Source organism: Alexandromys fortis, unplaced genomic scaffold (assembly GCF_014885135.2).
Source record: "Alexandromys fortis isolate MF-2015 unplaced genomic scaffold, M_Fortis_MF-2015_v1.1 scaffold_101, whole genome shotgun sequence".
NCBI lineage: Eukaryota > Metazoa > Chordata > Mammalia > Rodentia > Cricetidae > Alexandromys > Alexandromys fortis.
Window position 1 is genome coordinate 2,769,860 of NW_026067983.1, and position 14,023 is coordinate 2,783,882.

A 14,023-nucleotide genomic window follows, 5' to 3' on the forward strand; every position below is an offset into this window, starting at 1 on the left:
AGATGCATTCATTCACAGCTGAATGTATTATGCGGAAGTAGAGCTATTTTTGGAGAAAGACCATGGAGGCTTGCCTTTGTGTGTGTGTGTGTGTGTGTGTGTGTGTGTGTTCTCTTGCTCCTTCTTCCTGTTTTGTGGCTGTAGTAAATCAGAATGATGCTTTATTGGCATGGTGTTTTGCCTTGCTAAAAACATGGAGCCATGTATCTATGGGCAAGAAGTCTTTCTTTTCTTAAAATGTTCATTTCTAGTATTCAGTGACAATTGACTGTCACAGATATGGTAATTTTCAGATTACATGTGTGTTATATCAACTCTTGATAGGTTAAAGCAGGAAGTATCAAAAGTTCTAGGCAGGCCAGTCTTGCTTATATAATGAACTTGAAATCATCCTGCACTATATCATACCCTACCTCAAACTGCAAATAACATTACATGACTGAGCAGGTTGTACTTACATATTTAGGAAAATGTATATATAATGATTAAAGAATAGGAGTCTATGATTTTGAGAGGAATCAAGAGAGAAGTATATGAAAATGTATGAAGAGAAGAAAGAGAAATAAGAAAATGATGTTATATTTTAATTTCAAAAAGTGAAAATACTTTAAAATACAAAAATAAAATTAAAAATATGAAATCACTTGGAACCAGTGGGAAGACAATGTATGAAATATAATGCAGGAATCCCTTGAGTTTGAACTCAGCCTACTAGTACCATAAGGCTCTTTTACATCTTGATAAAGAACACACACAAAGGCTTACAGTTCATGTATATAGTGTTGAAACACTAAATGTCCAGGATCAGAAAAAGGTTTTTTTCTCTTACTCCTGTTCAGCATGATATTGTAACTCCTAGACACTTCAGTAAAGTGAGGAAAAGAGAGAAAGTGCATGCAGAATGAAAAATAAGAAAACCATTTCATTGTGAAGAATACATGAGTGGCTACAAGAAAAAAATATTATGAAATCTAAAACATAAATATACAGAATTCTAGAGCAACGCATATATTTTGCAGGTTTGCCTGAACTGAGATTAAAATACAAATAACTTGCTTTTGTACATGCTGATAACGAACATGAGTGGAAATTAAGAGCAGCATGATTTGCAATTGTTCTAACAAAAAATACTTTGTTATAAAAATATTTTGTAATTATTTCTTCCACTAGTTTTTTTTTCTTCAAATTCTATTCCTTACACTCAATCGTACACCCACTCCTGTTTCCACCAAGCGTCATAGTGTGCACATCACCAAAAACAGCCCGTTAGTCTGCTTCTCCACATGAGTTTGCCTTTTGGAATAATGTGGCTTCATGAAAAACAGTGGCGTGGGGTTTGGGAAACATTATTTTAAGGTGTGTTACTTTTGCTTATGCTTCATTTGTTTAACTTTGTGAATCTGTGGTTCCTTGTCTGCCTAAAACACCTTATGGTCCCAATGAAGAGCTGAATGACCAATAGCAAGGCAGGAGAAAGGCAAGGTGGGGCTGACAGGAAGAGACTATCAATTCAAGGAGAAATGTAGGAGAAGAGGAAGAGGAGCAGGAGAGAACAAGGAGTTGAGGACGTCAAGGGCCAACCACCCAGCTACACAGCAGACCATGGAAAAAGAAGAAAGGTATAGAGAAACAGAGAAAGATAAAAGCCCAGAGGCAAAGGTAGTTGGAATAACCAGATAAGGAAAGCTGACTAGAAAGAAGCCAACCTAAGGCTGGGCGTACATAAGAAAGGATAAGTCTTCCTCCATGATTTATTCGGTGGCTGGGTAGTGACCTTTCCAGAAGGCAAAAGAGCAAAAACATACCGCAAACGGTGTGTGTTATGTTTTAATAAACAGGAAAGCAAAAATAGGGAACTCATGGGGGTTACTATGAGTTCCCTATTTTTTTTCCTGTTTCTAAATATTTTCCTTTATTTTTACAAACACATTGTGTCTGTGTCTATGTGCAGGCATCCAGTGCTCATGAGGAGATAAGAGCATAGTCTGCGGGAAATACTCTGTGGGTTCTGGGGATGGATTTCAGATTGTCAGGGTTGGCATTAGGCGTCCTTGCTCTTGAGTCAGTCCTAGAAAGCTTTAAAAAAAAATTCCTACCTTTTTTAAAGTGACAACATGGTTTTTTGTCACATATGTCAAGCAATTAGAACATGTTGAGGACTTAGGGCACCAAGTTTAAAATCAGGTATAGTATACTGCTGTAAAAGTGACCTTTAAAAATGAAAATTTAAATATGGAAATTTATTTCAGTTATACTCACAATATTTACAATGTTTCAATTTTTTTAAGTATGGTTGCTACAATTATCTGTGATTTAGTTTTTGGCTCCAGTCCCTGGATTCCTTAATATAGTAATCTAATATTTTCACAACCACTGAATTAAATATGTTAAACAGAGGCCAGATAATTTTTTGTAAATGTTGTATTCAGAGATAAAGTAGTATCTGAACTTACCCATTTATGCAAATGTTACTGCTTGTCCACCCCCTATGACAACAAAAGCATCTTTAGGCTTTACAAATACACTCTATGTCATAAAATAATCCCTTGTGATTAAAAATCACTCGTTTATTTAGACATAAATTTAACATCTAGACCATGTTATCTTGTGTTTCTATCCTCAGTTTGAAATAGACATCATGTTTCTTTATCAAACAACTACCTCAAAAGGGTATGATCTTACAGAAAAATTGAGCAAATATCATGAAATATATTCCTTTCATACTTTCACTTCACTTTCCTTCAGCACACATATCACATTAGGGTAATGCATGTCTTATGTTTAATGGATCCATATCTGTTGATATAATCATTGTTGCATAAATCCTGCCTCAGTGGCTCATGTGCCTGAATTACCGGTGTGAGCCACCACCCCCAGCTTTCTCTGTGTTTTCTTTCTGCCACTTCTGGTTCTTCTTTTATACAGTGTCTATTTGGGCCATTTTTCAATTTTTAGTTGGGTTATTTTCTTTTAATGAATTATAAGAGTTCTTTGTGGGTTTTAAATTCAAGTGCTCTGCTGTGTGTCTTTAAAACCTGAAATGATTATGTTACTGTTTTTACTTATGTATGTGTGCATTGTCCAGATGTATATATGGGAATGTTGGTATGGGCATTGGCTGCCCCGGAGGTGGAGTTACAGGCAATCTTAAGTCACCTGGTGTAGGTCTTGGAAACGAAACTCCTGTCCTCTGGAAGAACAATGAGCATTCTTAACTGCTGATCCATCTCTCCAGCCCTAATAATTTTATTTTAATTTCCTAAGAATGTCTTTCAAAGAAGAATTTTAAAATCAGATTATGTTTTCCTCTTTTGGATCATGCTGTGAGCAATATCTGTAAAAACTTGCAGCCAAACATAAGTCACCTCGATTTTAATTTATTTTAGCTTTTACATATTTTATAATTTTGTGTTCCTTGCCTATGTGTTTTATTTATTTTGAATTAAATTTGTGATAGGTACAAAGAGTGTCTAGATTTATTTTTAAATTCATGTATGCATGTTTGCTTTGGCTACACTTTTGGAAAATGTCTTTTATCCACTAAATAGTGTTTACATCTTTCTCAAAGAGATACTGGTTATATTTCAGTAAGTGCATTTCTCAATGTTTTATTTGATTTGATTGGTTCATTTTACTGGGTTTTTTTTGGCATGCATCTGAATACTCTAACTGTATAATGTCTTAAAATCACCCAATGCCAACCTTCAATTATGCTCAACTTTACTATTGTTTGATAGTTTGCTTCTGTGATTTTCCTTTTCATAAATACTTGAGAAACATCTCATCAGTAGCTACAGAATAACTTGTCAGAGTTTTCTTCATCATGACTTCAACTCTAGGAATACAATTGGGAAGAACTATTATAAAAATACTGTCTTCCTCCCTCAAATGTATTTCCTTTTATAGAGATCTTCTTTGAGTTCATTCATTAGAGGTTTATAGTTTTCACAACTATCCTGATTAGTGTTTTAATTACTCACCTGAGAATTTCACTCAGTCATTTAAATGACATTGTTTTATAAAATTCATGTTCTAACTCTTGTACTGAATGTAAAGACAAAGCAAATATTTATTTCAATTTATTTTATATTTATGCATAATTAATGTACATACATTATTTATATTTTAAATATAATTCATGGCTTTTTAAAATTACCTCTTATAAATCTGTTCTTTTCTGATGAGCTACAGAAAGGGAATAAATCTGAAAAGGAAGAGATAAGGGGAGGAACTGAGAAGAATAAAGGGAAAGAAACTGTATTCATGATATATTGTATAAAAAAAGAATTTATTTTCAATTAAAGAAAAATATAAAAAAGAAGCAAAAGAGTATGAGACAATTTCCCTGTATTTACAGATACTTTTGCAATATATTTCTATTTTTGTTTATGTTTTTCCCTGTAGTTTGAGAGCAAATATTGAATGATATTTGTCATTTTATTTATTTATTTATTTATTTATTTATTTGGTTTTTTGAGACAGGGTTTCTCTGTGGTTTTGGAGCCTGTCCTGGAACTAGCTCTTGTAGACCAGACTGGTCTCGAACTCACAGAGATCCGCCTGCCTCTGCCTCCCGTGTGCTGGGATTAAAGGCGTGCGCCATCACCTCCTGGCTTGTCATTTTATTTTTGCTTAATTGCTCAGGATTATCTTGGTGAATTTCACAGGTGATCATGAGAAGAATGCTTATTTCGTGATTTTGGATAAAGTCTGTTATAGATATCAATTGAATTTAGCTGGTGGGTGGTAAGAATCAGGTCAGTTTTATTGTTCCCACCTTTCTGCCTGTCAGCTCGAACAATGGCTGTGAGGTGGTGGGCAAAGCCTCACGCTCTGAACTGATTTGCTAGTCTCCTTGTGTTTCTCTAAGGCTTAGTTAGGAGCTCACAGGATTGCTGCATCTATATGAGAAGTCATCCCCCTCATCTTCCTGCAATAATTTTTTCTTCTTTATCGGTTCTATTTATACTTATGAATAAACTTTATTTTCTATGTGTAGCACTTTTTATTTATTTTTACTTTATTTGGCATTTTTTGCTTTATTAATTTTCTTTGATTTGCTTTTGATTTATAGAGTTTTGTTTTGGGTTTAGGGTTTCTGTTTTAATTTTTTGTTTTTTTATTGGTTTGTTTTTAAGAGAGGGAAACATTAAGTTGAGTGGGTAGGGAAGATATGAGAGGAGCAGTGGGAGAGGAAAGAATATTATAAAAATAAATGAAAACTTTGTAATAAAAATTTAAAAAGTATAATTAGGTAAAAGTTCAGTAAAAATAAGAGAAGAGGGTACAGGAAAAATGAATATATAAGAAGGTTAGAGACAAAACTTCAAAGTTACAGTGAGTAAGTGAACAAATAAATAGCAGAGGGCTTGTGTACAGGAAGGCCTCTCTAGTATAAAGACTTGAGTTAGGAAGTATGAAGAGAAGAGAACATTCCCAAAAATAATTAATCAGAGTAGAGGTAAATTCACTGTATCAGATTAAGACACAGTACACTTCAAAGAGAAGAAATCCATAAAATTAAAAAAAATGCAATTGCTATAACATAATCAGCTAGACAATGATTTAGGGATGAAACAGAAAGGGCAAGACGAAATATTTGATTTTACAATAGCTGGAACATGAACATCAAGAGAATGAAAAAACAAACAAACATTCAACACCAAATGCAAACATTCTGTAATACCTTGATGTCTGTTTCCTTTTTTTTTCTTGCTTGTTTTATGTTCAATTTCAAGTGAACTCTTCTGTAATATCTTTAAGCCCCTCAGTTCTCTTACCTCTGCTCAGTCTACTGATGAGACTGTAGTAAATCATCTTCCTCTCTCTTGCCACGTTGAGGATTTACTTTTCTAGAATTCTTTTAGCTTCCTTAGAGTCTGCTTCTTTCTCTTTACATTTACATTCTTCTTAAATTCTCACTCTTTCCACTGTCACTTTTAACATTAATCATTGTATTATTTTTTATTTAATAATTGGTTTGTTCTGTAAAACAAACATGTGATAGATTCCAGTGCCATGGATCTGTAATTCATCTACTCTGGTGCCTGAAGTAGGGAGATCTCAATTGCAAAGCAAGCCTAATGTATCAGTAATAACAGTAATCACTCTTCTCAAAATATGACGTAAAGTAGGGTATAGGGTTCTTGTATAGTTTGAGTGCTGCTGAGAAAACAAGAAAAAGGAAACAAGAAAGAGGAAACAAAGATTCTGAGTCTGATAAAACTTAGCTAAGCAGGCTTTAATGTCAGAATTTACGCAATATGGTTACATCCTGGCTATTATTGCAGCTGCTGGAGGAGTAGGTTTCTGCATAACATTAAGAAGTTAGATATTTGAATGGCAGTAATAAGGAGATGAATCATTTTTTTAATGGTATCTTCTAATGAATGGACTTGAACCGAAGATACAATGAAGTGTTACTGTCGTCAGGAAAAACAAGAAAGTGCTTTAAGACAGAAAAGCTACTGTGAGTAAGATGTGACTGAAAATGACATACAGTTATAGAAGACTTGCTGGTCCATTGTGCTCGGACATCATGTGTATGAGGCTGCAGGTGAGCAGGCCGTGTGAGATCACATTTCACTTTCTCCCTTTTCATTCACTCTGGGACCCCGACCCTGGCCCAGATACTGTGGGCACACCCACCTCAGTTAGCCCAGGCTAGAAGCTCCATCATGGACATGCCATGAAGTTGAACCCTTCTGTGATTCTAGGTGCTATGACCCTAACAATTGTTATTAGCCATCAGGATACCCATTTATTCTTGAGGGACACTAAATAATTCTTTGGCTGACTATATATGATGATAACATTAAATATGTCTTATTTAATTTAAATAAAGCATTGACATCTCTTATAGTCTATTCAGCAACCTTTTATCCTGTTTTACTGGGTATCTCTCTTCTTTCTTCTGTTATATTACTAGATGAGCCACCCTAACCATTCAACCAATAGGTCCATTCTTCTTAGACAAACCAAATGGCCAGTTGTTACTAGGTAAAATTGCTAATATTATTGCTTTCAAGTTGACTAGATTCATATTACTTAGTATAAAATTTTATCACTTAACAAACACAAAATAGCTGGAAGGTTGAAAGATATTTGAGATATATTAGTCCCATTAGAAGTTCTGCACAGAAATTTCTAAGGGTGGTTCTGAAGTGTTCTATGTGTGGATGCTCACAACATTTTGTGTGGGGGGGAATTTGGGATTTTTGAGGGAGGTTTCTTTATGTAGCTTTGGAGCCTATCCTGAAACTTTTGCTCTGCTGACCAGGCTGACCTTGTACTCACAGAGGGCTGCCCACCTCTGCCTCCCTAATGCTGGAATGTGTTTTGAACTTAATTCAGATATTCAAGCTTAACTCAATCTTTTTTTCTAGGATTTGTATACTGTTTAAGTGAAATAGAATACATTAATATCCAATTATGTAAAAATGTGAAATAATGCATATCAGAGAATTTCTCTATCAATTTAACATCATTGTCCTTTCATTTGAGGTTGAATGACTCACAGTACTTCTGCAATGATTGTCTGCCTCTGTAACCAGTGGAAGGCTACATCTTCCTCACACAGTATTTGGATAAAAATAAAAAAGAACAACAGACATACTAATTGTTCCTCAATTTGTTAGCTTAATTGAGACATGGATAATTGAAAGGTCATCTGTTAGATATTGATCTAAATAATGAGAAGCAAAAAGCTTCTCACACCCCTGCCCTTAGTATGTCATACAGACTTGTGTGACTAACAATTGTCAAAGTGCATCAGCTTTATTATGTGCTTAACAATTCTCCCATGACCAGTGAAAGAAAATAAAATACAAATACTTTAGTTCCAACATTAGGTTATAAACTGTACAACCTTTTGGCTGAAATCTTTAGATGCTTTCAGCATTTGGACAGGTCCCAACAAAGCAGGCTAATACTGTGGTCTATATTTCCTATTCCATGTTTTTTTTTTTTTTTTTTCAGGTATCCAGAAAGAAACAAGATATGGCCATTGATTGTATAATGAGTTTATAGTAAAGTTGGAGAAAATCAAAGATGAAGTACTAAGAATAATGATACCATGTAATTTACTTGTTACAATAATCTATATACAAGTTCAACAGAACCGCCATATATGAACTGCCCATGCATGCTACAGCATTGCCAGGGCATAAATTTCAAATTTTCATTCAAATATTCATAATATATATGTATTCATTATAAATCCAACATATACATAGATTATAACAAGAAAAATGTAAGAAACTTTTAATACGGAGCTTAATAACAACATTAAATTGTGCTTAACTTTCCATGTACCCAGCATGTACATGAAAACATGCATATGGCACACATGGTAATTTTAAATGGTCTTTTGGATTGTACCAAGAACTTTATATTAGGTGTTTTAAATCTAATATAAATGTCTGAGTCACTTTCTTTTGTTCCTGTGATAAAATATCTTGACAAAAGCCAAAGGAAGAAAGATTATGTGTGTTCACAGTTTGCAAGTTTATCATGGTGGGGAAGTCCTTGAGGCAGGAACACCACAGTCAAGAGAAAGAGAGTGGTGGACGCTTGTGTTAAACTCACTTTCTCCTTTTCCTTAATATGAATTCCAGGATTGCAGCCAGTAGAATAGCACCATCTCTACTGGTCTGATTATCTCCTACCTATGTATTCTGAGTCCTGTCTCTTGATTTTAGATCTCAACAAGATGATAACTGAGATTAGCCAGCATAATAAATCATTGACAATCCAAGTGTTAGTAAATTGTATATTGATTTAACATTGGTTAAACCAATACATCTTATATTGCTTTAGACATTCTAATTTTAGATTCAAATTGTTAGAAGTAGAGTTGCAATCTGGCTCAGCTATTAGAATACTGAAACCAGATAATAGAGACCCAGTGTCTTTGGCTCATATGGAAATTCAAATAAAGTAGTTAAATCCTCTTATATTCTGTTTCTCTATTTGAAAATTGGTTTAGTATGTACTGTATAAGATAGCTGCATATTTAAATGATATGTTAATTGTTGGTTATCTATTTCTTGGTTAAAGAGTACTATGAAAGTATTGGATTAATAAAAGTGAACTACTTTTGTTGGACAAAATTTGAACAGAAAGTAATCATAAAATAAAATACTTTTCCAGTTTTTAAAAGCTCTTTTGGGGCCACGAGTGAAGGTGTAAACCTTTAACCCCAGCACTTAGGAGGCAGAGTCAGGCAGATCTCTGTGAATTTGAGGTCAAACTGGTCTACATAGTGAGTTCCAGGACAGCCAGTACCCAACAAGAAAGAAAGAAAGAAAGAAAGAAAGAAAGAAAGAAAGAAAGAAAGAAAGAAAGAAAGAAAGAAGGAAGGAAGGAAGGAAGGAAGGAAGGAAGGAAGGAAGGAAGGAAAGTTTTTTTTTGCAAGTTATTTTTGAAATAAAAATAATTTATTTACCACAGATATTGGTATGCAGACATGAATTTATGCATTTATATGAAGCAATAATAATGATAATACAGTGGAGGGAGATCCCATACTGACTCTACTGCAGTTTCCTAGTCCTGCAATCTCCACTGAGAGAATTTAGACAACACACACAAGCAAAGCATAGAAGAAAGGGATTCTGAAGGGTGAGACAGGGCTTGCTCAAGGGACAGACAAGGTTAAGGAAAATGCTCTTAAGAGGTGAGAGTGCCTAATATAGAAGGAGACCATTGTTTTAATCAGGTGTTACATACTTTCTTAAGTTAGTAGAATATACTGTCTCCTGGGGAGTGGGTATTTCTCTGCCCAGATAATTGGAATACCTACTTAGGTTAATCCTTAAGGTTATGAAGAACGGTATGACTTTTACCATAAAACCTTAGTAGTTCTTTCAATATCTTTTGGGAAGATAAGAATAAAAGGACTATACATAGCATATAACAACAAAGAGTAGAATATAACTGATAAATTCCCTTCATTCAAGCAATCTTGTTTGTTCTGTTCTTTTAATGTCATTTTAAAATTGGTTATAATACATTACAAAATTATTCACTGTAGGATCAAATGAGTTGGTCTTAACAGACTGAGCCATGTGGGTCACATTTATAATTAGGCCTTTCCTTGGTCAACTATTGAGGCTGGAGGCAAAGAATTTCACAGTAAAAAAACATCACGAAGAACAGTAGAGTCAGTTTTAAGAGATTTAATTGAGCCTAGAATAAGGTTTCCTTTTGGAAACACATTTTATTATCTTAATATCCATATTTATCTCCCAGCCAATAGAGACTAAGCAGGTTAATTGAAGAAATGTATTCTGTTTCTGCAAGTACCTTCAAGGACAAACACTGCAGATGGCTGAATTTTAGCAGCGAGGGCAATGATAACAACTTCTGTTCTGAAATTCCCACAATCATACTGTGCCCATCTTTTCAACAATGTGCTATTATATCTACCATCATACCAGAGTGCTTGCCTATCTGTTTTGGATGCACATCCCTTGTGGATGTCAGGCGTTTTACATGTTCAGTCTCTTCCTCTCAGCTCATCCATATTTCTTGAACTTAGTGGAATCTTTGTTTCAACTTAATAAAAAAATTTTCAATAACTGTAAATGATACTACAAAATGCTGTTAAATGTCTGAACTCAACAAATTTCTACATTTTCTTACAGTAATTTTTAAGCTATGCACATTAGTAATAAATGTAGTCATTTAAAGAGCTTAAGACAAATGTGTTTATTTGATTTAAACTAATAGGTAGTGTTTTAATTTAGATATTCATTAACCAGAAACAATCTGTTCTCTTAAAAAAAAACCCATGACATTTAAAATTATTATTTGTTTTTATTCCATTTCAGTGCAACCGAATTTTGAATAACATCAGAAATCAAGCCGTGAGCAATGGAAACATACTTCTGTAAATCTTATAGAGAAACAGAAACTTAAGTGTTGCAGAGGGTAGGAGGATTCCTTCAAGAGAATCAGCACAGTCCAGTGTTGTAAAACCCACTTCTCCAATTTCTTAGAAAACAAGAAAGTCAGTTTAGAATATGTTTGCCTTGTCTTTGTTGCCAACCACTGAACTGACTTCAGTAACAAAGAGGTGGCATGCAATATAAAATATGGTCATTTTCAGGAACTCTTTGTGGACGTCCATTGCTAAATCAATTATATTGTGCTCCACATGCATTAGGAGACAGCCAAATAAATGCTAGACTGCATTACAGCCTGCTAATTTCCCACAGAAGAGCTCAATTGCAGAATTACAATTTCTCTGTCACACAGTTCCCATTTCATGTTCTAAATCCTCTTTTGCTGCATTTTCTGCAATTTCTTAATTATGCACCTAGCCTAAGATTTCTCATATTGTGTGCACCTATGAAAGTTTGACTGAATGGCTTCTTCATTAATTCGTGTTATTGATTATTGCTTTCCCAGGAAACTTTGCAACTCCAGTTAACCTTCATTGGTAATTATAGAAAAGTAATTATTTTTGTCTCCAATTAAAAAAAAATAGCGTGCTTTAGATTTCTACTCAGTTATAAATTCATTTATAGATAAGTAAATCAAAAATTATCTGTGAGTCAAGACTCAAACATTTAACCTCAGATATCAAGCTTTGAAAGAAGAGATGGTGCACTCGTCATGAAGGGCACTATCCCTGTGTGTATTTGTAAATGCATATGTGTGCTCTGTGTGTGTGTGTGTCATGATTTACATGTACTTTATTCCTTGAATTCCTCAGCTGTCATTTTATGGGGCACACACTGCGGTTATTCTGTTTTGTAAGTTAACAAGTTAAAGAATGAAAAAGACAATTTTCTCAAGGCCACATCTCCTTGACCTAGTTGAGACGTGACGTGTCTGCTGTGAGGCAAAGACAGAAAGCACTGTGGGAAGATGGCTAGCATGACTTTCCAGCAGCGAGCAGTGGTCACCGACTTCATTGCCTTCCTCTGCTGTAAACGATGAAAATCTGATTAGAGGAGGTCTAAGGGCCCATTCGAATCTAATATGTGAAGGTTGTCCTTCTCCGTAAAAGGAACACAATAGAATTAAACCTTTTCTGTGTCCCTGCTCACCTTCCAACCTATATACAGTGTTCATAGATTCGAAACTAATGAAAGTGTTCTCAGGAGAGCGTTTAATTTAGAAAGTAGTACCTCTCACAATTCAAGTCAGAGTTAGTAAGAATTAAATCAAGTAATCAAGCATTTGAAGGATTTGAGTTTCCTGAAACATAAAACATTCAAAACTGCATGAAAGAATACACTTGTTTATGGAATCTATATGTGTTAAAGGCTGGCCCTATGGCCTGGTGAACTGTTTCTTTTTCCACTTTTTTAAAGAAACAACGAACATACTATGTACTTTCTAAGCATTGGCTAGTCTAAAGGGCTATGATTTAAAAAAAAATAGTCTACTAAAAGTGGCATGATAACTGATTGTGTAAGCAGCATTTCTTGTTTTGGTTAAGAATTATCAGACTGATAGTGAAAATAGCTCAGTTAGAGCTCTTATCATTTGTGAACTACAGGTGCCTTTATAAGGAGTTACTTTTCTTTAGCCTCTCTAGTCCAGTCTCCTTAAGACTGCACACACCTTTCTAAAGCAGTTGGTGAAGGATTCTTGCGACTAAGAAAATCGTGATGTTATTTACTTGGTGGCCTGGGGAGGTGAGATTCTAGAGGATTTCTTCATTGTATCTCCGGAAGAGAATCTCATTCTTGAGTAGTCTTGGGGGAGCAGATATTAATCATACAGTGCTGTAGAGTTTGTGGGTGATAGACTTGAAAGGATACTTAGAGGTCATGCCATGCGATTCTCATAATTGTAGTGCTACATGTATGCAGTAGCGAAATAAAAACAGGAAGAGTTCAAACACCTGCATCTTGCTGTCACAAATTATTTTATTCTTTTGCTTTATTTATTCATAACCTAATGACTGTGGATGGCCATGCTGCAAACATTTTGACATATATTGGCATGTATAAGTGGACTATATACACAATGTCTTTTTGGATTTTTTTCTCTTTTTTCTTTTGTCACTATAGACCTTACACAATTTTGGCTTTTCTGCAGGAAAGTAGTATTACTAAAGACTTTAGATTGAGATGTCACATGTTGATGGTGAAAAAAGTTTAGATGAAACTTAAGACTGCTTCATTCTAGCTGCTGAAGGGGCTATGTCAATAAAATGTTTGCCATGCCAGCATAATAGACCGAGTTTAGGTCCCTTGGATCTATCCCAGAAGCTTAGTGAGGGTCATGCCCATTATCCCAGAAACAGGAGGACTCCTTGTCGACTGGGACAAAGCAGCCTGGTCAAACCACTGAGCTCCAGGCTTCCGAGTGACTTGTCTCAGAGAACAAGGCTTAAAGCAATGGAGGAAAGCATTCAATGCTGATTCCTGACCTCCACCCTTGTGTGCACATATTTGCATAAGCACTTACACACACATACATCCATACACACATATACATAAACACCTAAAAATCAGAGTTTCTTGATTGCTCTTTTTTTAAAAAAATGAATATTTACAAGGCGGTTTTTATTTTTTTTCTCATCATTTTTAGATGTACTAATTATATGAAGACACCTGTGAATATTTCTCTTTTAGTCTAATCACAGGAACATGTTAGAGAAAGAAATCAAGTCCTGTGAAGCAGTGGTTTGCAAGGTTTCTTAGAAAATGGATAATCTTGTAGCTATAAGAGTCAGAACTGAGGATCTGTCATCAGCCCTCGGCTCAAGATTTCCTTCTTCCATTGCCAAGATTTAAACATTGTCAGAAGTGCTGTCTTTTGTTTCTATAGCTCAGCAATGTTGTCTTCAACTTTTAAAAAGGTCCACTTCTCTAGATTCTAATAGTCATTACAGTTCTTTCAATATCTGTGTCCCATCCATTTGACCAAGGCCAGATGTTAGCATTGAAATATCTAATAAATTATTTTTTGAAGAATGTTCCATTGCTTTTCCTAAAATCTGGATTTCAAAATAAAAGTAAAAGCTAAGAGGAAAATTCCAAGTGATAAGTAAGTAGTGGTG